Source organism: Onychostruthus taczanowskii, unplaced genomic scaffold (genome assembly GCF_017590055.1).
Source record: "Onychostruthus taczanowskii isolate IOZ18803 unplaced genomic scaffold, ASM1759005v1 scaffold12, whole genome shotgun sequence".
NCBI lineage: Eukaryota > Metazoa > Chordata > Aves > Passeriformes > Passeridae > Onychostruthus > Onychostruthus taczanowskii.
The window spans coordinates 4,009,300-4,034,002 of record NW_024498351.1 but is presented as its reverse complement, the minus strand read 5'-3'; the positions used below and the strand labels follow the sequence as shown (position 1 = coordinate 4,034,002).

At 39.4% G+C, this 24,703-nt stretch overlaps 1 protein-coding gene across 4 annotated transcripts in view; it reads right to left on the bottom strand.

The window, feature by feature from the left end:
* The window catches only part of FHIP1A (FHF complex subunit HOOK interacting protein 1A), a 79,114-nt gene extending 56,342 nt beyond the window's left edge, over positions 1 to 22,772 (bottom strand). For 2 of the 4 annotated variants that reach the window (XM_041395848.1, XM_041395846.1), the window contains exons 1-3: positions 22,327 to 22,772; positions 21,973 to 22,061; positions 8,715 to 8,831 (exon numbers count right to left, since the gene is read on the bottom strand). The gene's annotated coding sequence lies outside the window, so the exon portion shown is untranslated. Of the gene's footprint in view, positions 1 to 8,714; positions 8,832 to 21,901; positions 22,062 to 22,131; positions 22,212 to 22,326 lie in introns of those variants that run through there. The other 2 variants (XM_041395847.1, XM_041395850.1) reach the window with 2 other exon arrangements.
* Between the last annotated feature and the right edge of the window lie 1,931 nt (positions 22,773 to 24,703).

Sequence of the window (24,703 nt, the reverse complement as noted above, 5' to 3'; positions counted from 1 at the left end):
TTGTTTGAGGTGGTTTTTTACTGTTTGGTAGAGGTTTTTTTGGTTTGTTCCTCTCTCCACACCCAGAAATGTTTCTGGAAAAGCCACAAGTTCTGAACAAGGTCATTCATGATACTGATTCAGCTGCTGACTTGCCTTTCAAAAGTGCCAGACCAGTTTTACCTCATTTCTTTTAGGAAAGCAATGCAACGGGACAGTAACTTCATCTCCCAAATTAACTATTGTTGGATACCCAGCTCTAGGCAATTGGCTTACTCTGTGCCAGCACTTTATTCCTACCTTCCTACTTGTTTGTATTTCTCAAAATGCAGCATATTTCTCACTTTGACTGTAGTTGCTTCCCACATGTTCATTCATCTTAGTTTGTCTCACTGGATTTCTTCAACTGCATCTCATTAAATAGCCTGAATTTTTTCTTCCAGTTGCATGCTAGGCTTTCAGTGAAATGAAGGTAGATTTACACCAATGAAAGAAAAACAGAATGTAGTTGCATGGTCTTAAATTTTAAGAGCTAACAAAGCTTTCTAGGCTATGAATTTTAATACTCAGAGATTAGCAATTCATCTTAGTTTTAGTTGTATCCTTCTAGGACAGAGCAGTTATCTAGAGATCCCTGACAGGTTTTTTACTAAAAGCATTGCTCCAAAAGCTGTGGTGAAGCAGCAGAACAGTTCATGGCCCACAGAAGGAAGAGGTCCTATCCCATGTCCCATGTCCCTGGCACACTCACGCTGTAGTTCCTGCTCAGGTCACAAACAATTCAGTTCAGCAACAGCTTCAGGAAAAGTAAAACAGAAGGGAGTAAGGCCATGTCACTGCAAACTGGGAACAGAGGCTGGGAGCTGTGCAGCTGCCATCCTGGACAGAGACTCCATCAGCTCTTCTGCTTCTAGAATTATTCCATGATTTTTATTACCATGCAGTTATTACCATAACTGCATATTTAGAGTCAGCAAGCCAGATTCTGCAGACTTAGAGACAGTAATTAATGCTGTGTTGGTTCTTCTGCAATAATGTTAGAATAATTCAAACTTATTAGCAGCAAACATGTTCAACATGTCACCAGAATCACCAGAATCGCCAGACTCCAGGTTTCATCTAATTCTTAACCGACTAATGCAAGAGCAATATTCTCTGCCCTAGTAGCCAGTGTACCTCTGGTAAGGGACACAAATTGATAAAAGAGATGTAAGGAAACATTATGTGAAACACTTGCAGAACTGCACAAAAATTCATTAGATATACTAAATATGACCACTAAGGAAAACATTCCCAGAGATTACTCTCTTTTTGCAAATAAATCAATTAAAAAATCCTGATTTTTCTAGAGTAAACTTTTCACATCCTTTCCTCTGGAATTGAAAGTGTTCTGGTTTCTCAAAGATTGCTCTCCTGTTTTATTTCTCCAAAATTAAACTTTCAACTCTGCATTGAGCTAGTTCCAAACTAAACATGACCTTTGGAGGCCAGCAGATCTTCTTGTATCTCATCCACCCTAGTAGCTAAAAGGACGACTGTGCCTCTCCCTACCTGGCCAAAAAGAAAAATAATAATGGAGAAAGCAACTCCTTATCTATTCTATCCCACCCTCAAAGGTCCTTGGCATGGAGGGAGCCAATTCCAAAACACATCTACTGTGGCACCAGTAAATAGACTGGCACCTACCTAAAAATGCTCTTTGATGTATAGCTGACACAGTTTTGAAAAGGAAAACAGACTGATAATGTTGCAGCCTTAAAATGAGGAGCAGGAAAGTAAGTTGTTCCTCTAGGCATATTACTTTTCTGACTTGCTCCTGGATGAATGATTAAGGAATTACTTCCTTAATCCCAGCAAAATGAAGTTTCTGTCTTGCCATTCATAAATAGCAAAAATTTATGCTGAAGTTTCTGAGGTATTTTCAGAAGAGAAATACTTCAACTACTTTGGCTTTTGAAAGATTTTCCCGGTGTTGTGACCTTCCTTAGGACTTGGAACTGAAAGATTTCCTTGGTTATCAAGCCCCCCCTCATCTGTTATCATAATTTATAATCCTTCATAAATTGATGAGGCTCCATATTTTTAATATTCTCTTGCATTCACTAATGACACTACGACATTTCCAAAGCAGGGACCTATTAGTCCACACTCTTTTTGCCCACTATCACATTGTAGCCTACTTACTCACTAGAATCACCCATAGGATGAGATTATAGCCAGAGTGGTTTAGGAGTGTTTTTTAAATTAAAAAGTAAGTAATTAGGTCTTTAATGACTGTACTGCAACTTAAATGTTTATTTAAAGCCTCCTTTTCAGTTTCAACTGGTTGCTCAAGGGTGTACCTGAACAATTATATCATGAGGCTGAAATGAAGGTTCCTCTCTCCAGCACTTCCTACATCAGTAATACTCAGCTGCTGGTGTGCAGAAAGTGTATTTTACAAAAGTCACTTGAGAATCCACTTGAAATATGTATGATTCAATGTAATTTCAACAAACAGAGAGAACAAACTCTCAACTCAAGCAAAGCTAATTAGGATGTAAAAACTATCAGCAAAACTGATTAAATACCAACATCCTGAGATAGGGTTGAGGGGTAGAGATTTTTTAAATTATGTTGTTACATGTCTTTTCAGTATAAGTGGGTAGCCATTAAGTGTGAACAACAGCTATAAAGTGAAAAAAAATACCACTGAACAAAGTCAATATTAAGTGGTACTCAGACCAAGTTAGTTGGTAGTATTCCTTTTTATATCTGAAGGATCACAAACTGCTTCGGAAAGCAATCAGATTTGAATTGATATAGTGATTAAACTAACTAACACCAAAAGCTCTTCAGCAAAACAAAATATTGATGTTGGTAAAGTAAGTCACAGTGAAACAAAATATTGATGCTGGTGAAGTAAGTCACAGAGTAGTACCAATCAAGTCAAAAAGTTACAGGAATTTTATCTAGAAGAACACCTTTGGTGAAAGTTTCAATATAATTTCAGATTAGCCTCCTTCTGTGGTAGTCAGCAAAGATTTCCCCTTAGAAAAGATTCAAGCAAAGACATTCACATATTGTCAGACCCTGACTCCGCCACACCTAGAACACAGTGAGAGACTTTCCCTTCCTCTTGAATATTATGTTCCTACTAGGAGAGAGGTAAAAAACCCATGTGTTTCATAAAGCAGTTTCTGTGCAAAAAGAAAATCTTCAAATGAGACTAGCAGTCAGCAGCACATCTTTGCAATACATGAAACAGCCTACAACAGAACAGCTTGTGTATAAAATGCACTGTAGCACTTCACTGGAAGAAAGGGGAAACTTTCAAACTGACTGGACATAAAAAGAATACTACAATAAATCATATTGCAAACTACATGCTAGTTTCAATAAGCAATGTCCTTCAGGAATGCATTATATTTTAAAATTCGCTTCCACCTTCTGTTGCTTAAGATAAGCTACAGTTTATTTTAGTTATAGAGGGACAAAGTAGGATGGAGCAAGTATTCTGCTTAGGTTGCATTTTGCAAACTTGAGCATGCATATGGCAGTGGAATTAATTACTTTACTCCTATCCAATTTCTTCACTTTAAATCTCAAGCACTGCAAGAAAATCTCATTAATCTAATCTGGATAGCAAAAAGGTTTATCCAAATTTCTTTCTAAATAATGTTATACTTACAGTGTACAAATTTTTGTTTTAAAATACTTACAACAGAAATACTCAATGTGCATTTCACAACATTGAACTTAATATGAAACAAAGGCCACAAACACTGCTTTAAAAAGCCCAACAGTACACTTGCAGTAGGTAACAGACTAGTTTTTCATTAATTCAATTCTATTTGAAGCAAACCAGTGTTTTAAAAACTTCCTGTGAATCCAGAAAGTTAAACAATATACCTCCATAGCTCTGAAATATACAATACGCAGAGTCCTTAAAAAAATTAAAATTAGTAAATGATACACGATTTAGACACACAGAACTTGAACCTTGCATTCTCCTCCCACTGGACAGCTCTTCTTGCCATCTCTGTTCCTGCACAAGCGATAATTTGTGACAAAATATGGAACTCATTGTTAGAGGCCATAAGAGTTACCAAAAGCACCGATGATTTTTAAAACAATTTTGAAAGAAAAAGACAAAACTCACTGAATTTATAGAATGGAAAGACTACTAAATAAGACCATGGACTGCACATGACCAGGGACACTGCCACATGCTTGGACTGTACACATGTTCTCCCGCCCCCTTCTCTCCCATCAGTTCCTACTCTGAGGACAGCCTATCCTCAAAACCCTTGGTGATCCCCACTGCTCCACATACAACAAATACATTGAACACCTCCAGTGCTTGGCTCATGAACAAGCAGCTTGTCTGACAACAGCTGCAGAGAGGTTTCTAAGATATGTTCCTGTTCAACCCAACAGATTCTAGCACTGCAAAACCAAATCAAAATCTAATCAACATTTAGCCTTTCAATTCAATCCATTATTGCAGGCCTATATAGTAACAGTATATCTTACTCTTCCTCTCTTTCATTTATTCAAAGTTTATATTTTGAAATAATAATGCATACTTTAAAACAATTTAACTAATCCACTAGCTTTACCTGAAAACCATTTTTGTCTTAAAAAATATTGGGATTGAAAGAAAAATGATGCACAGGAAAACAGTGTCAACTGAGAATTTGATCCTTCAAGACTTTGTTCTACAATCTTATTTTGTATTAATCTTTTTCCTTCTAAGATAGCGGTCACCACAATGGCGGGCTTTTCCTCCAAATTAAATGTAAAACCACTATGTTGATAATAATCCGTTTTACTATGAAAAACGTGATCACTTTTTCCTGGTTTGCTTTTTGTGGTTTCTTTATGTCTATCATAAAATCTATGAAATTCTAACCTGACATTAACCGAATCTACTTTATTCAGAATGGTTACATATTCCTTTATGTTTTATAGGGATACTACCAAGGACAATTTACCCCGATTTAGTACTAAGGTGTAGCCAATTTTGGAACAACACCTACTTACCATGTTTACTTCCATGAGACCAAACTTAAGAAAAAGAGTTGTCAGACTACAATCAGAAAACCAGTCATAGTTTCCCGTTTCCTCACACCAGTGGCCTCTATCCACCATCACACACTGCTAACTTCCCTGCGCTGTGCTTACTTCTTCAGGGCAAATTACACACTCACCTAATGAAACTCAAGACACAAGCAACGACGAGTAAATCAAGATGGTTGGACAGAACATTCTCTATGACATACCCAGGAACTCTACTCACATTGTGTGATACATACACAAGCTTTTTGCTTGTTTATCTTGAGCTGAGAAAGAAAAAACACTTCATGCATTATGAAAGCCATGTATACATCTTTATATTCTGAGAATTGCCTGGTGGATGTGTCCTTTACAGACCTCTCTCTCAGCAACAAAGGGAAAGCAAATGTGTATGCTAGTGTATAGCGATGAAAGATTAGAAATCAGAACCATTTAAATTATTTATAGAACATCACTGATTCCTCAAGAAGGCCATGTGAAGTAGACTGCAACTGGACCAAGGTATCCTATGAAAGAGTAAAGTCATGTAATAGCTATTTTCTACTAATATTAACATTTTGTGAAATTCAAGGCAGTTTAAAAATTACCTACATGAGTAAAACAGGATTTTCCTCTATAATATCCACTTCTGTCAGTAGCCAAGTTTTTCTGGCTTGCTCCTAAGATTAAACTCATTGCTGAATGAAAAAGATGTTTTCTTTCCCACAAGCCTGAGTCTTCACAGTTTTTATAATGAAACCAAACTCAAAACTCTACAAACTGAGACCAGGAGGAAAAAAAAAGGAATAAAAAACTACAAACAAACAAACAAACAACCTCCACACCACAACTCAGGAAGAATACAACTGAAAGGAAGCATGATCCTCAGGTAATCCATACAAACTAATGGAATTTTTTCACTTTGTGTCTTTTGTCATTCTGAAATTCCAACTTGAATCTATAAGTCTTGCTTAGAAAAGTTTAATGAAAACAAAAATACATGGGAACATATTTGTTCCAGACACATTAGTATTTTCCAATAAAAACCACTAAGTATTTAATACAGCTGGGACTAGAGTTGGTAATCACAGATATTTAACAATCTTAGACTAGCTACTAAATCTCCTGTGTTAAGGAATTAGGGGTTTCTTTCATTACTTGAAATAATAATGCATACTTTAAAACAATTTAAAGCTAAAGCAACAGGAATCCAAACATACTAGTAAAATTGAGGAGTTACAAAAACACAGAATAGGAAGAAATGAGAACTAGAGAAAGATTCCACATCATTGTGCTGGCTCATGTCACTTCCTACCATCAGCAACTGTATTGCCTTTCCATTAGCATAACTAGATTTTAAGTCAGGGAAAGAAGAAACAGCCAACTGAAAGCTTTACACTGCTAGAAATAAAGTTATAGAGTAAGACCAGCCTCTAGTTTAAATTAACAATTGTTACTTAGTTTTCTCTCTGGAGAAGGAAATAGACTTGTCTTTACTGAGCAAGATATTATATTCTAATGCTACAAACCATCTGAAGAACTCTTATCTACAGCAACTGATTGACAAATAGTCACTCTGGCAACCAAAGCTGCTTCCACGCAGCCACAGAATCATGGATTAGCTGTAGGTCAGCACATGTAAAAGCTTATACTCAAATTTTGGGCAAGGTACCATTAGTCTTGGGAATATGTAGTGCTTCCAAGCATCCTCCTAGATGAGCTTTCAGACAAGGCTTGATCTTCAAAACATTCTAATGATCTGGGTTTAATAAAACAGGTTTGCAACACTGTCAGAGCTGTCAGTTTATTCTGAGAGTGGAAACAGTGACACTCTGAGTATTTGGCAAGCATCAGACTATCTACAACCCCCCAGTTTCCTGAAGATACTTTGATATCATACTCTGGCACCTTTTATAAGCTATTACAGAGAAACCAGATGTCTCCTTAATCCTTACAAAGCAGCACAGGTTAGGATGAGACGAACAAGATCCTTCCTTCCCATTTGACAAAACAGTCTCCCATCAGCACCAAGAACTGCAACAAACTGCATCAAAAAAGAGGTGGAAGCACTACAGGGGAAGATAAAACCAGACACATGCAACATGAAAGGCTGCTGAGAGACGGTGTTCCTTTTCATAAAGCAAGTGTTTGGTGGTTCAGAAATAACAAACAAGGCACAAGAGTTTATCAGAAAGTTAATACTAAATTATAATCTACCAGCTATTTGTATTTTTTCTAATCAATATGAAAGAAAACCTGGGTATATAAAAACCAGGAACTAGTGGTTATCATAAAGTATCATTTCATATTTCTTCCCCTTTCTAATGCTGTTTGACTGGTATAAATGCTCCACCTGATACAACAAACACAACTTGGGAAACCAAACACACAGTCAGGTTTCCTGTGATTTCAAGCTTGTCAGTACTAATCCCAGTCTCATTTCACACCCACACATCAGGCTCCCTCCCTAGCTAGCTTGGGCTTCTTTTCTGAACACAGCTTCCTCATGACAATCTTGCAATCAACACCCACATCTCCTCCCCAGATGATGCCAACTCTTCTATGAAACATTAAGTCTATGAAAACCACACCCCCCTTTCATGCTCTTTCATCTGGCCCTCTTGCAAACTGAGAATAAGCATCTCTTGGGGAGGTGACTCATAAGTGTTCAGCCCTTTTCACATTGTAAAACAGCTCATCTAATAGAACACAGCACATGTACAATGTTGCATCAAGAACCAAATGATATTCATGCTTGTAGATGAGGCTGAGGGAAAGACTTATCTAAATTTTCATCTGTCAGCTAACTAGTTTCACTGCGGAGTAAGATAAAGTAAGATGATCCAATGACAAGCCAACGTCTAGGACCTCTGTCATTTATTCAGCTTTTGTTGTAAAAGGTTTTCTAAAGTTTCTGTGCTCAATTTTTAGGCTCAGTTAGAGAATACTAGTCTTTCCTCCTTCAACTCTTTTTGTATCTTACATTGTACCCATTAGAGTCAGGAGAAAAAAAGAAAACGTACATTCTTCAGATGACAAGCATTTCAATTATTTCATATCCTGTAAGCCAAATAATGTGGAGATATTCTCAAACAAACAAACAAAAATAAGAGGAGTCTTGCCAACTCAAGAAAATCCCAGTGTACAGGTTGTTGGGTTCTCATCAATGTGCCACAGGTAACCTACCTCTGACTTACAGGGTATGTAGGTCACAATATATTTATTGTTCTCCAGAAGTTACAGGGCACTAAAAGACAGCTAAAGCACCTTTGATAATTGCTGTATATTCATTTCACATGTAAGCAATTACTGTGATTGCCACAGGAATATTGCACAATAGTTGCACTGTACAGGTGTGAACACAAACAGAGTTGAAATCACTGACAGGATGCTCCAGGTGCCTAAATGCAGCTGAGTGCCGGAATATTGCACAATAGTTGCACTGTACAGGTGCGAACACAGAGTTGAAATCACTGACAGGATGCCCCAGGTGCCTAAATGCAGCTGAGTGCTACTGGAGACTCTATCAGGCACCTGAAATCAGACTGAAGTCTCAAGCTCACTTTCCATAGGATGGGTGTCCGTACCACAAAAACTGATTGTGACACTCAGCACTCCAAAAGCAAGCTCATGGCTCAGCAAACAGACTTCTGTTCTGAGCTACCGATTACACACACACAGACACACACTTATCTTACCTGCAATTAAAGCATGTCAACAGGTCAGCAAGGAAAAATTGGCTCTGGCAGCTTTTCCATTTGGTCAGGAATCTAGACTTAAAGGTTCTTCAGCTTTCAGCAGCATTCAGCTCTCCACTACACACAAGGAAAGGCAGAGAAAGTAGAAAAGTAAAAAATACCATTCTCTATTAACAGAAACCTGGCAGTGTAAAAACTGCCAAAACTCCATCTTAAAGAAAACAAGATAATAAACTCTCAAATACACTGGAGTAGCAGTAACAGAGCATATTTCCCATCACAAGACACGTCCATACAGACAAGGTCAGAGCTTCCAGGCCTTTCATCAATACCTAGTGAGAAGCCCTTGAAAACACCAAGGGCATCATCAGCAAAGAGCCCACACCACTGCAGAAGCAATCCATATTTGCCTTCCTTGCTGCCTTCTGTTCACTACTGTAAGTCAAAAACATTTCCATCCATGCTGCAACCCAAAAACAATCATGCATAACACACTGAATAAATCTGAAGCAATTAAGAAACTGTTCTGGCTAAAAAGTAATCGCTGGGGGAAAAAAGACCAAAACACAGAAGCAGAAAAAAGTGGTATTACACTGAATAGTAAAGCTGGCTACACTGCCAAAAAACTGATTACAGAACTCACTTTTCAGACAAGAAATGCATCATAACAGCATCTTGTTAAACAAGCTAAACACATGCAAGGGAGAAGGAGAAACCCACACCTTTCTGTCAACACTGAAGTAATTCATATTAAATTTATATTTGACACGTAACAAGGCTGCACACATACAGAAAAATGCAAGTATGAAAAGCGTGTCTATTCATTTACACAGTGCTTAGCATTCAAAATTGATTTTACAGACATCCTGCTAACCTGCCTGACAGAAATTCCTCCAGACTACACAAATTAATTCAAAATAAGGAGACTGTCATTTTTCTGTGTCTTATAAGCAGGGAAGTAAATCTCTGAAAATTTTCAGTATGCTGAAAGGAATCCTGCAAAAATTTGGAAAGTATATACATCAAGGTAAAAATATTTTTTATAAATATAATTTTTAACCAAGAACTCATAGTTCAAAACAGGTTCTCAAATAGCTTTCCCATCAGAGGAGCATGAACAAAGCAGCCAAAAATTAAGGCTTTATGGGAAGAGTCTGTTTTTATATTGCAAATATGACACGGTTTCAGTACATGCTAGACTAGATGACCCCTTGCCATTTCATGCTCCTGAATTTCAGGGATGATTATATCAGGTTCCTCCACAGATGTAACCAGAAATTTCATGAAGAGACTTTTAGCATCATTTTCCCCCTCAACTACAACAAAGAGGTAGTCCTAAAAATTAGCCAGTTTCCAAGAGAAATGGTAACAGGGTTAATCTCTCTATCCTCCAGATCATCTCTAAAATGTTTCCTGTAGTAAAATACTGTTCACAAAATTTTACCTCGCTAACTCTGCTATTTTTAATATATTTTCTTATTACTCAAAATCATTACAAGTGAAGGCTCTAAAGAAAGGAGATTTCTCCATAATTTGTAATTACTACTAACTTGTCTCTTGTTTGCTTCATATATTCATCGCATCTGGTCATAAAAATAAGGTTCCAAGTTTAATTTGTTAAACACATTCTCCCTATTTTTGTTTTGCTGTATCATTTATCTGGGTAAATTTCCAAGTGGAGTCTATAATTACGTTCTTGACCAGACTGTCTTTTAGATTAAACAACTACTTTTTCCCCTGGATTATCTTCTTTAATTTGCAGCATAGCTGAAGAACTATTGTCATACACACAGCAAAATAGGTATAGTCTAAATGACATCCTCATGTTTGAGGTTTTCAAGTTGATCAGCTTGGTATTTTTATTTCCTTTTACTACACATGAAATAATCCATCAGAGGGAACAGAAAAGAAGAACAGGGGAAACAAAATTAAAAGAGAAATTTCCCCTACCCAGAGCCCAAACTGAAATCCTAAAGGTAACTCACAGCCTCTACAGAAATAACTCTTTCCAACATATGTGGGAAAGGAGTATGCCAAAAGCATCAGTGGAGGGGCTTCAAGTGAACAGAATTAAGAGGGCATTGGGGGAGGGCAAAACCTCTCAGCATACTTGTTGTAAAGATTCCAGCATGCTTCCACCTAAACATCATCTTTTATCTAGAACCACAAGCCTGAAATTGAAAATTGGTACAAGAGACTGAAACCAGAGAGACACATGAGGGACAATGACATTTCTGTCACGGCTAGTGCATGTTTTCAAATACATGCTTAATAAAAAATTACACAGTGGTGCCATATTATCCAAACTTATTCAGTGTTTCAGCTTCCAAGTCCTGCAAGACTGACTCAATGAATCTTTGTTACTACTACTGAGGCAGTAAAGAAAATCACAAAGGTCTGTTCTTTTACAGGCTACAAAAGTTCTTTTGTAGTCTACAAAAATTTCTCTATGATATGCAGTTAATGTGCAGGTTTTAGAGACAAGGCATTCTGAATATGGAACAATTCCCTGAACCAACATCTGTAAAAAATCTGAATCTGAAACCTTAGCACCAAGCTATGGAAGATGTCCAGAACCTAAGTACCTTTAGCTTTCCAAATAATTTTTAAAAAAACCAACAAAAGCTCACATAAAACCAAACCCACACAGAAACCCCTTAGATCAGAGTGCAAAATAAGACTCAGTCTAGTATATGCAAGAACAAAAATTTGAATAATTTAGCAAGTTCCAATTTTGAATCATCCTTTTTAATATTATTTTTAAAAGCTGTAATTAAATTAAAGAAGCATGGTGATGATAATTGAACGGAGAGCTTCCTGTAGTTGTGGCCCAGTAGAGTCATATTAATCACACAGTATCACCAGTTTAGTATTGCCAGATAGGAAATAATACATCCTTATCTCCAGGGAGCACTGACACTGGGATCTCTTTGCAGGCAATGACAAACCATTACTGCCAAGCACAGTCTTGCCTTATGTAACATTCTTGGAAGAGCAAATATTTTGCTTTTGCATCAAATATGCAGCTTTTTAAAAGCAGGCAACCAGGTAAAAAAAAAATATACATCTGCATTCTGTATCCTGGATGGTAAGGAGGGGGAACAGAGGGAGAGAGAGGAGATTAAAAAGATTCTGCCTTCTCATTTCTGAAAACTGAGACAGGTGAGAAAAACATAAAATGGTAGAAGAACCGCTCAAAAACTTTGAACCAGACACAAAAATGTTATATTTTATCTAATATTTTCTATGTCATATCATTTATATGCATTTTATATATTTTCTGTATCACAGTATTTATACAAATCATATGATTCCTAATTACAGGAATATAAGAAAAAATATGTATCTCAGATCACATTGCTGGGATAGCCTGAAATTCTGTCCTAAAATGAGAGTGGTGAGGCATGCATATTAAAAAGCTTTAGAACATAAGCAATTCTTAGTAGTACCCTTCATGAATTAGGATGCTCTACTTTGTATACTGAGATCATCAAATCATAATAGACAGCAGTTTTCAATATTTTTTCAGTCCACAGCAGAGCAGACTGTCAAACTTAGTTTTAACAGGCAGGTTACCAGGACATTCTCAGAATGGCAAAATCCTTTTCAAGGATTCTCTGTCTCCCCTCTGTTTTTGTTTTTTTTTCTAAACACAATTAATTTTGAGCTCTGGGTTATATTGCATTTTATTTGAGAGGAAAGTTGTCCTTAGAGACTGTATCGCATCCCATGCATCTTTAACCTACACCACTACCCAAGCTGGATAATATGAAAGATGCATAGCTTTGTGGTTTGGGAAATTCAAATTGCTTTCCTTATCTTTCCCCTTCATGTGAAAGCCCAAGAAAATAATCCTAGAAACCAGTCCACAGATATATGAATCAATACAAATACTCCCAGAACCAACAGATACCATTCAAAACAGCAGATGGACTTCAAAATATTAAGAGGGAAGTATGTTCTGGTTTCACACATGCATGAATTAAGACAACAAACACATCGTAGAGGTGATACCTCCTGGAAAACCTCCCTCTGTGAGTAACAAACCAGAAATCTTCTAAACTGCTAATTTTACACAGAAATGTGCCTATTTGCTTTTGATTTAAAGATCAGTTGACGCTGCAGGACTTCCTCAAATCTTTGTTTTCCTTCTGCTATCCGCAGTTTTGCCCAATAACATGCAGCTGAAATTAAAACCTTTGTTTAATGTCACTGTTGTTATCCCTATCATTTGGACAAGAAATATGCAGTGAAGAACCCCTTCTGTTTTGGACTGTTACTGGGCAAATAATTAAAGAAAAAGAATTAGTGTATTCAAATAAACACAGGCTACAAGGGCAGCACAATAGAGGGTTGTTAACAACATACAGCAGATTACATGAAACAGGTTTCCAAATTTTCACTAGCACAAGCTGATTAAGTCTGTGTGGCACAGAATCAGACTCGCACGGGTCTGGAAGCACTAAAACCCCAGTGGCTTGGATGCAACACCACACAAATATGACAAAATTGTTTTCAAAGCTAATCCAGGCATCCTCACACCACATTTCCTTGCACTCCCTGTTCTAGGATTTGCTCCTGCAGAGCCAGTGTGGGTATAGCCATACCCACAGTCATTTTTTCATGTTGTTATCTCTAACAGGGAGTTCTAGCTTCTTTTCAACAGGCACAGCACTGCAAACTCTCCCTCATATACTTCATGCAGGTGAAAAGAGAAAAAAATAAATAGAGAAAAGAGGCATGTTTTGATATCTTCTGGATCCTCCTTGTCAGTTGAAATATAAGAGCAGAGGTACTGAAGTGAATTCTCAGTACTGTGCTCTCCCTGGATTTTACACATCATGCTGCACCACAGTAACCATCTCCTTTTTGTACTCAAAGGATAAAAAAAATCACCTCAAAGTCATCTAGTCCTTCCCCTGTGCCATGGTAACACACATCATGTTTCTGTCACAACTCACAGCTGCTTTCATTACCTGTTCTTAAAATCACACACAACTTTTTCTGATAATATATTCCAATGCAATTCTGTCTTACCAAGCGAGGAAAGAAAACAGATCACTGTGAGAAACACGTTTATCTCATACACTCAGACAAACCCTCACTTCTCATTTCTCCACTGTCTTCTTCACTTCTTTGAAGCTAAAATAACAGCTTCCAGTTCATTCAGTCATTCCCCCAGACATCCAGGTATCCTTACTGCTCTTCTCCAGACACCCTCCAATGGGTTCATATTACCTTCTTTTTTTCCCTTTAAATTATTTTTTAATTAATTCCATCTTCAAAACATGACACTACATCAATATTGGCTGGAAACATCAGTTCATTTCACTTGTAGAACATATTTCTATTTACACATATGTGGTGCAGACACAGAATCCCACAACAAGAACTGGAAAGGTCCTTAAGGTTAACTGAAACAAGCCTCAGAAAGAAGTATTTGGTCCTTCTGGCCTTCTCCGATTGCTCCCATCAACCAGGAGGCAGAAATTACTTTAAAGAAGCCTTGCTGTGTTTGAAATAAGGAACTGTGTTACAGGGGTTTGCAAGACAAACTTCAGTGCCAACCTAAGAACCAGCTTTATTTAAAAAAAACCCAAAAACTTCTACGAGCAGAATTCAATTATTTTGATTGAAGATATTCTCTAATTTTACAATTCTATAGCAATGTTGACTCCTGTTATTTTTGTTGTCTACTAAAATATATAAATCCTTCAAGTATATATTTAAAATAAACCCCTCACCCCTAAACAACAACACTCTAAAAATCTCAGTGCATTTCTAGAGAAAACAATATTTTTCAAGCAGTTTAGCACTTGCCCACAGCCAATTCCTCCAGACATTCTTTAAAAAGAATGAAATTTTGACTGTTTATATAACATAGTCAAGCTACTAGAGAGCTACTGCTCCTCTTCTGTTAGCATTTTGGAAAAAGAAATTCTATTAGTCTAATGGTTTAATCTTAAAAATAAAATCATATGGGCTACTGCTTATTTCTTTGTCATTTTCTACTGCTTTGGGATGGTTTAATTCCCAAGAAAAATACTAGAACAAATAAAGATAAACAGCTGAGTCTACAGTTGCTCATTTCCACTTGCCCCTTGCCCCTGACACCTGTACAGACAGACACTACAATCCCTCTTCTCAGTGGCACAGTATTACACATACCCTCCATGAGTTAAGTAACTGCAGCAGCTCAAGGATTACATCAGCCAGCCTTTCAACAGTGTTTTTGTAAACACTTCAAACTTAAACTTCCCTAACTGCTCTAAAACTCACTCTTTCCTCACACCAGCTTAGGGTTTTAGCACTTGCCTTGGACATCGTGTTCCCCTCCAAGTCTCAATATCTTTTATTAGACCTGAGGTTAAGAAACAAACAAAAAGAGATCTCAGCCTGCTTTGCATTATCTGTCCACAGCTCCACTAGTCAAACAGGAGCAAACCTCCTCTTTCTTTTTTACTAACTTTCTACTTCTGTAATTATTTATCATTATTCTTTTTGAGTTGGCCATTCTGAACTTTTAATTCTATGTGTGTGGGCGTTATTTTTGCACTTGTCCTTGGCAATCCAGCAGGGAATTCCTTTCCCTCCTTGCATTTGATGTTGAAGGGCTCACCAGTAGCCAAGCCAGCCTCTCACTACTTTTCATATTTTCCTCTGTGGAAGAATAGTTTCAATTTCTGCATTAGCATATGCCACAGACTCCAATATTCCTGCTTCTGAGTAAATAATATTTTTATCTCAGAATATTTAAATGCACTTTGAATTATAACTGATTAGACCACATTGTCTCCTGTCTCCTCCTCACCAGGCCCAATGCCAAGTGCTCCTGCAATGTTGCTGTTGACTTGATGCCTCTCTTAAATTTGAACTGTTGTTACTTTAAATGTTTGCAAAACAAATGCACACTAGTAAGAGAATATACCTTGCTGCCAATACAATAAAATTTTATCCCCCTTAGTTGCTGCTACTTTAAAATCAAACAGTAATGTTTCAGCTGTTGAATATAGGTTGCTAAAAACACTACTATCAAAAGTAGTGCAAATATTTGCAAATAACCATGCATTATAAATGCAGCCTTTGCTAAACTGCCTTAGTCGTTGCTTCTGAACATTTTATTTTTTTCTAACAATAAAGGTTCTTGTGAGAAGAAAATAAAAGTTTTCCAAGTTCAAGGATTCCACTGGCATCAAAGCAAAACAAACCTAGCCTTAACTAGCTGAAGGAAATTTTTCAAAAGAATCTCACTACTACTGTGTGTTCTGCTTTATCAACACCAGCAAGTCAGGAACGCATAAGCACTGGGCTGCTGCTGGCAAACATCACCTCTGTAAAAATCATGCCAGCAAAATATGCTGAAAGCAGATGCAACCACTGACAGCCATAAAAATCTCTGTGTTACCTGGCAGAAAGTTCAATCTTTTAGTGTTGTCCACACTACTGGGACCAAAATATTAAGAACAGAATCATTGCAAAGGCAAATCAGTTTCTGTTCTCTCTGCTTTTCCTCCACTCAGATGTACTCTCACTTCACAGGTTTCTCATCCTATGAATATGTTTCAAGAAGCTGATAAAGAACTTTCTAATTGTTTACCTGAAACCACTCCAAGCAGGCAAGCATAATTAATCTTAATGCAAGTCAGCAATTCAGAAAGGAAATTATCCTGTTACACCTATTGCTGACTGTGTGTTCCTATGTGTTCTCTGCTTCCGTGTACTGAATGGCAAAATGGCCAATTAAAAGGAAAAAAGAAAAAAAAAATCACAATCCATACCAAAGGCATTCCAAGAACATTGGGTGATTTGAGAACAACATTGGAGCCAAAAATAAAAAGGAGCAATGCACACTTTTCTGAAGATCTTTATGGTTTGCAGCAAAATTTTTCGCTGCTTAGCACCTGTTGTCACTTTACCTTGGTCAGGCAGACAAGGCAGAGAAACCAGCACAATTCTAAGTCCACTCACACAGAGGAACAGAGCCCTCACTTCCAAAACAGATCCACATCATGCTGTGGTTGGGGGCATGCACTCCTGCAAAGTCCAGCACTGGAAATCATTGAGTTCCTCAAAAGGGGAGATAAACTTTTGACCTCCATAGGTTTTCTTACAGGAATATGGAATTTATAACACTGGACTAAAACACATTTATGCCATGAGTGAAGTGTAAAAATGCACAAATGTGCCAAGAGGAAGTAGCACAGTTCTGTTTACTAAGAGCCGTGGGTCCAGTGCAGAAACTTACAGATGTTCCACCTTCAACTTGTAATTATGAAAGGCACACCTCCCTGCTCAGGCTTCCTTCTTGCCTTGTATGTTCAAGGTATACATGCTTACAGAAGCACTACTCAGGATCATGCCAGTACAGTGATGAAGAGAAAGCCAAGTTATCTCTCCCTCTCAGGTTTGCTGTGTTAGGGCAGGAGCCTGCCACAGCAAAATGAGTTAACACAATTCAATAACAACCCATGCTACTTCTTGGACTTGACAAGACACAGCAACATTTTAACCACAGCTCTCTGACTAGCGTGTAAAAAACCTAAACATCTGGAAATAATTCAGTTATTACAATTATATTAACTGTTAATTGTTAATAAAACTAACTCAAAAATATAATATTCTCTTCTCTCCTGCTCAGGGGTATCTGAGGTTTTACAAAAGATTTTGTGAATGCAAGTGAGATTGAGTCTTCAGCAGTTTAACTCTTCAACTGTTAGCCAACAGCTAAACTTAAGTTACAATCTAAAGGTTTGCTGGAATATAAAGACTGTCAATACTTTAAAACTTTTATTTGTTTCATATGCTCTAGGAAAGCCTTCCAATTCTGAGCTTGTTCAAGGGCATCATTTGTTCAGTTCCACAGGCAAACTCCACATGTATTGCCAGAATAGTCTTTCCATATAAAAACTTCCACAGAAAGAAATCCTACACTTCACCAATATACAATCTAGGCAACTTGCAAAAATGAGCTAGAAGCAGAAGGATAATGGGCACAATTGTCTTTCAGTAATAGTTACTGACACAAAGAATCTAGCGCATTTTTATTACCACACAGCTTTCCTGTCTTAAAAAATAAATTTAAAAAAAAAAAAAAAAAGACAAGCTCTTCTAAGGCACGCAAATGTTTAAATAAGCAAAACCGTGTCTGTCATATGCTTGGAGACTACAGTAGAGGCACAAGGGGAGAAAACATTTGACTGTGATTCTAAAGCTAAATGGCAAAAACTCCGTAAGAATTTGCCTCATACTTTCAACACTAATTTAGCGATGCTGTGCATGTTCTCACACAAAAAGTAGATAACACCATGCTCATTATGTTTAGATCAGAATTAACTGTCATGGTCTAACATTACTGTATGCACAGGCAATTCAGTATTGCATCAAAATTTGACATTTTTTAAGGAAAGGCAACAGATAAAGAAGTCATTGATTTCCCAAAAACTCACCACCTATGGCAAGCCACCAGAGTTTCAAACAGAATAAATTTCAGGGCAAATTTTCCAACTGCTAGGAAAAGGTGCTACATTTTGTTCAGAGATAATCTGAGTCAAAGTCCCAACTACATGCTGGGCCTCCTGCATGCAGATAGCTATGATTGTGTCTTGCTTCCAAACTTTCCTCTGCTAATTAAATGTAGTCTCACTTGATATCATAGGTAACACTTTCTTAGATTATGTCTTCACATGCCTTGAGCCTGTATCACCACTCTCACAAGCTCTTATCTTACCTGCTCTGTTTCAATTCCACATGGAATTGCCTCACCTGGACATGCCCTTCAGAATCACCTTAGACAAGAATTTTCTGGCCACATGGTTTAACATGCAAAGCATTGTTATCATACCATCACTGAGTCCTTGACTGAGAGACACCTACCTTATACTAATAGGAAGTCTTATGATCAATGCCTACAACAGAAAGTAAGGGAAGATGGGTTCCCAAAGCTCCTCAGTGTTCATAATGCTAACTTCAGCTGGTGAATGCTTCGTTACCAACACAGCACTTCCACAGTTAAAGGTGACTTCTTAAAATGTACTGGTGTGTGTACACATGTATTACAATGGAGTGATATTAAGACAGAAGCACTTATTATACACATTCACAAGTGCATTCAACACTGTTCTTTTAATTCACTAGAATCACAGAAGTATTAAGGCTGGAAAAGACCTTCAAGATCAGTAAATCCAACCCGTGACTAAACACCACCATGTCAACTAAACCATAGCACCAAGTGCCACATCCAGTCATTGCCAGAACACTCCCAGGGATGGTGACTCCACCCCTTCCCTGGGCAGCCCATGCCAATGCTTAACCACCTCTTCAGTGAAGAAATTCTTCCTGATGTCCAGCCTGAATCTCCCCTGGCACAGCCTGAGGCCTCTTTTGTTGTTGCTTGCCTGGAAGAAGAGATCAACACCCACTGGGTTTCAAGCACCTTTCAGGCAGTTGTAGAGAGTGATAAGGTGAGCCTCCTTCTCTCCAGGCTACACACCCCCAGGTCCCTCAGCCACCCCTCACAGGACTCAGTCTCTAAACTCTTCACCAGCTTCACTGTCCTTCTCTTGCTCCAGAACCTCAATGTCCTTCTTGTGAGGGGTCCAGAACTGGACCGAGGACTTGAGGTGCAACCTCAGCAACTTGATCCAGGTCTAACTGGCCTGCTATCCATAACACAATGAAGTCCTAGCTCTACTTTCCAAATAAATTAATACGATCAGAAAAAGGTACTGTTTCTTGTAATCTGTTTGCATGAGGTTTTAAAGATGCAGACATTCTTACAGAGCACTCATACCAGCATCTACTTACAAGTCTTTATTTGGCTACTATATTGTGTTGCCAAAAGGACTGAAAAAGATGTAGTTATAAAATTGTTACCAAAAAGGATACTGGAACAAGAGGTCAAAAAACACTTTTTCTCAGCAGCACATAACAAACACTGCAAACATATCAACTACACCAAATATGCCATGGGAGAAAGGGAGGGAGAGAGAGAGAGAACACATCTCTCCCATGTCTGAGGGAAACTACTGCTCACAGTAAGTAATATCAGATCAGGATGTGGAGAACTGCATCTTTAAAAAGTCAAGTATGCTACTCAAACATTATAGAGCTAAACAAGATTCCCATCAGGCTAATTAAAATCGGGAGATCTTTTGCTATGAAACCCTCTGCAGGCATCAAAAAGCAGCATCTATATCTAATAAATAAAGATATGCAAGGGAGGAACAGCAGCACTTGTGAATGAATTCTTTGTTAAAAGGAAGCCTTAAAATTATGTATATCAAAGCAATCTTAATAATCCTTCAATGTACAGTTTAACAGAGAAACTGATGCCTTAGATGGTACTGAGAGCCTGCAAATCTGAAGACTTAAACTTGACAGGCATCAATGCATCATTATAATCTTTTTGAAGAGAAAACATAGCTATAGATTTCCAAAACTCAGTTTCATGCCAGGATCAAATAAAACCACATTAGCAGCAGTTTCTCCAATTTTGCTTCTCTTGGCTTCAATTTCTGTGAAGGTTTGTATCCCATTTAGGGGAATAAAACCCCAAAAATAAAACCAGAAAAACAACTCAAAGCCAAAACCCTTACAGCGTACAATCCAGTTTTTACCAGCACCACCATATAGTTTAGACACAGCAAAGTTTAAAGAAGAAAAAAAGGAAACCATGTACATAAAGCTAAGTTTCTTCCACAGGCTTTGTCCACACATTTTCCATCAATCTATTAGGATTGTTAGATTCTTCTCTTCTTTTTCAAAGCACATATCGTCAATCACCATGGGTCAATAAACAGACTAAAACAGCTGTTAGTGGAAGCCAATTTAAAACACTGTTTTGATTGAGACAGATAAGAGGAAAAAGCATCTGATGTTCCACGAGTTTCACCAGTGCCATCCTCACATCAATATCTCACTGGTATAATCTTGCCCTCTACAGTTATTTCTACTTCACCTTATGGATTGTAAGTTTTTATGTCTTTCCTTTCTCCCTTTGACCTTCCATGTTCATTAAAGCAGAGCCAGAGAGAAAGAAACAAATAACAGCATTAGGTCCTAATTCTTAGATTAGTTTCAGACCAGGTGGACTCTTGTACACACATACTCCAGCAGAAGTAAAGTACCACAGATAATGTGAAAACCACCATTTGACTTCACTCCTTCAGGTATTACAAATCCTTCCAATCAACACTTTTTCTAAAATGTTTACTTCTAGAAATTATGATATAAAACCAGCACAGGACAGAGACATGGGTCTACGCTGCATGACCTAACAGTACTACCTTGGTGTATGAGAGATCTCCTGGAATGGACAATTATTACCACTGCCTCTTCTCTCTGAAAATGAAAACAAACTAAGACCTCATGCTTCCCCACTAAGATGAGGCCCTAGATCTTTCTTACTGCTTGCTATACGGGAGAATAAAAACACTGCTGTACTAAAGGAAAATGTAATTATAAACTCTTGCACAGCATCAGTTTCACACTGATCAACAGAAAATACCTAGGCAGAGAGGGCACTGGCAGATTCTGAAGTCACATTCAGTTCAACCACAGGTAATAGGGTGGCATACAAAATTACACAACCAGTTTTATGCATTTTTTTCTTCTTACTGTCATCGTATGAGACATGTTAATGCTAATCACAAAACCAATCAAACAGTCCAGGGAAGAGAAAAGTCAGACTGAAATAAAAATCTCCAAATACCATCAAGCATGCCTCAGCCTTTCTCAGTTACAAGAAACCACGTATCCCAACCTGGCAAACTCCTATACTGGCAGGCTGGCATACATGTGACGCCCCAGCAGACAGTGGGCACCTGCCAGCACCTATGTATTTGCCCACATGGAGCGATTCAGTCATGTCGAGTTGCTACCAACACCCTTGTGCAACAGAAAGGTTCACATGACCTTGCTAATAGTTCCTCAAAGATCAGAGAAAGCAACACAGTAATCACTTTGTCAGGGCACACTGCCTTCTCCCCTTACCCGGGCCCCGAAGTTGCCGAGACCTCTACCTTCCTTCGCCATCCAAAGCAAACGCCAACACAGCCTTCGGTGATTCGGTGAGTGACGCAAGGAGAATGAAATAATCAATGTTAATTAACCTGTTAAAACAGAAGTCCGAACGCAAACTCGGCACACAGACACAGGGTCACGCGGGTGACAGCCCCACGCAGGAATACCTGGCACTCAGGCGTCACACTCGGGAGGAAAAGCCTTCCGGAAAATAAAAGCGCGTATCCCATGCTCTCACCTCGGCACTCGTCCGCTCACACAGCCCTGCGCGAAGCCTGGGTCCTCTCTCTCCCAGAAGTTTGCGACCAACGCTGCCCAAGGGTCGCCCTACAAACCAACAGCGGAAAAGCCAAGCCAAAAAGATAAAGGGGATTAGGCGGGCATTACTTCCACTGACCTATATACTGCCCTCAGCCCGCGGCGGCCCTGCGGCAGACGGCAGCTGCTCGGCCGGGGGTGACACCGGCCTGACAGCCCGCCCCGCCTGCCGACAGGCCGAGAGGCGGCGCGACAGCCCCGAAACTCGGTGCGGGGCCCGTCCCAGCCGCCGCCTCCCCCTCACGGCTCCCGTCCCAGCGGGACCGGCCCCTACCTGGCGCGGGTGGCGGCGGAAAGTTTCTCCGGGGAGGGGCCAGGCGGGCTGCACTCCCTCTTCGCCGAAACCACCGGCTCCGGGAAGGAAGGAAGGAAGAAAGGAAAGAGGGAGGGAGGGAAGGAGGGAGGTGGCCACCCAGGTAAATCGCCGTCCGCGACGGGACAGCGGGGCCGTCGTTAATGCCTCGGACGGGAGCGCCCTCACGCCCGCCCGCTCCGAAGGCTCCGATCTCTCAGGCGGGCATCTTACCCCGCGCCCCCAGCTCCCGCTCCCTCACAGCGGGCGGCCCCCGCTCGGCACCCGCCGCCGAGTTTGTGTAAGTGGGGCCGGGCCGTGACTCAGAGCGGCGGGGAGGAGCCGCGACCTGCCGGGGGAAGCCCGGCCCAAGGCGGCCCTTGCCGGGCGGGCGCCCGCCGAGACACAGTTCGGGGGATGGAGCCCGACTTAAGAAACGATAACCCTGCAATTAAGAAAGCTTCCTGCCATCTCTGCCTGCCTACATGGAAAACCCGCAAAGCAGAAGTACCATTTTAAATCTATCCCGATCTTACAAATGAAAATTAGAGGTAGTTCCCTAATGATACAAGCTGCAAGGTGATCAGTGGCCTGGAGCACTTCTCTTAAGAGAAGCTGAGAGAGCTGAGGTTGTTCAGCCTGGAGAAGGCTCTGGGGAGACCTTGCTGTGGCCTTCCAGTACTAGGGAGCATCTCTCATGAGCAGAGACTGCGGAGCTGGGTCTTTTTAGTCCAGAGAAGAAAAGACTGGGAGAAAATCTCATTAATACATACTGATATGTTAGAGGCAGGTGCCAAGGGGAGATGGCACCAGACTTTTCAGTGGTGCACAGCTACAGGACGAGGAGCAATGGGCATAAACTAAAACACAAGAAGTTTCACCTCAGCATGAGGAAGAACTTCTCCAGGTTGAAAGTAGCAGAGCACTGGAACAGAGGTCATGGAGTCTGTCTCTGGAGATCGTCAAAACCCGTCTGGAGGAGTTCCTGTGTCGTCTGCTGGAGGTGAACCTACCTTGGCAGGACAGTTGGACTAGATGATCTCCAGAGGCCCTTTCCAACACTGTCAATTCTGTGATACTTGAAGTAGGCTCATAAAAAACAGCGAGAGGGACCTTTTGTATGGGTGCATAATGATAGGACAAGTAGTAAGGCTTTAAAACTAAAAGAAGAGAGCTTTAGATGAGATGTTAGGGAAAATCCCATATTCAGAGGGTGGTTAAGGCATTGCAAAAGGTTCCTCTCAGCTCTGGATGTTCCTTCCATGGAAGTGTTCAAGGCTGAGTTGTATGTGGCTTTGATCAACCTGGTCTAGTAGGTGGCATCCCTACCCATGGCAAGAGGTTGGAACTGGATAATCTTTAAGGTCTCTTCCAACCCAAACCTTTCTGTGATTCTGTAATACTATATAGTTCTTGTTTTTAAATACCTCACTGTAACTGGGATAGACTGCTGTGGTGAATAGTTAAGCATAGTTCAATATGCCACTATTTTTTTTTTTTTTTTTTTTTTTTTGTTAAAGCTTCAGATAAATTAATTAGACTGTAAGTGTTCTTATTATGGTTTCACTAAAGACTCGAAATAGGAATAGATGCTGGCCTATTAGAGTAACAGCTCGTTTAAATAACTGTATAGTATAATCTACCAAGTGTAACGGTGTTGTCTCTGAGCTCAGGAAGCATTCTTTCCAAAGCTCTATGTAATTAAAGGATAATTTACTGAGATTTCTAACTAACTAGACTCACACAAACTAACTCACACCTAGGTATGCCAGAGTTAAGGTTTCCCAACCCAGGATAAAACTGTCATCCAAAAATCCACTAAGAAATAAAACTGATGTAACACAACTGAGGTTCCTCCACTCCTCCACTTAGGAAGACTGGAAGAATCATTGGTTCTTGGCACACATTGAAACTAAATCTAAGCTTTAAGGAGCAGGGAGTGCTGCCATTTCTAGGGACTATAATTCCTCCCTCACATGCTGTTGTTTATTGCTTTTGGAACTGCAAGATGAAATAGTGAGGCCATATAATTCTTTATTGAAAATGCTATGGCAGAGGTGCTTGGTGCTCAGCAGAGCTAGTAACACTATCCCCTCACAGTCTGAATCCAGAATCTACTGCCTAGATGTCTGAGCATGCATGTCTCTCTTTGGAGAGCTGTTTTCCAATGTTAGATCTGGTACTTCTTTGCATAAAGTCAGGAAGCAGCTTCCAAGTGCTGCCATTGAGCCTCGGTGCGGAGATGGATGGCATTTGGCTGCTGTCTAGGACAGCAGAGCAGAAGCCAGCTTAGGAATTTGGTAGAATTGTCTAGACGACTTCAGAAATTGAGAAATATTTCTCAGTATTGAGAGGATAC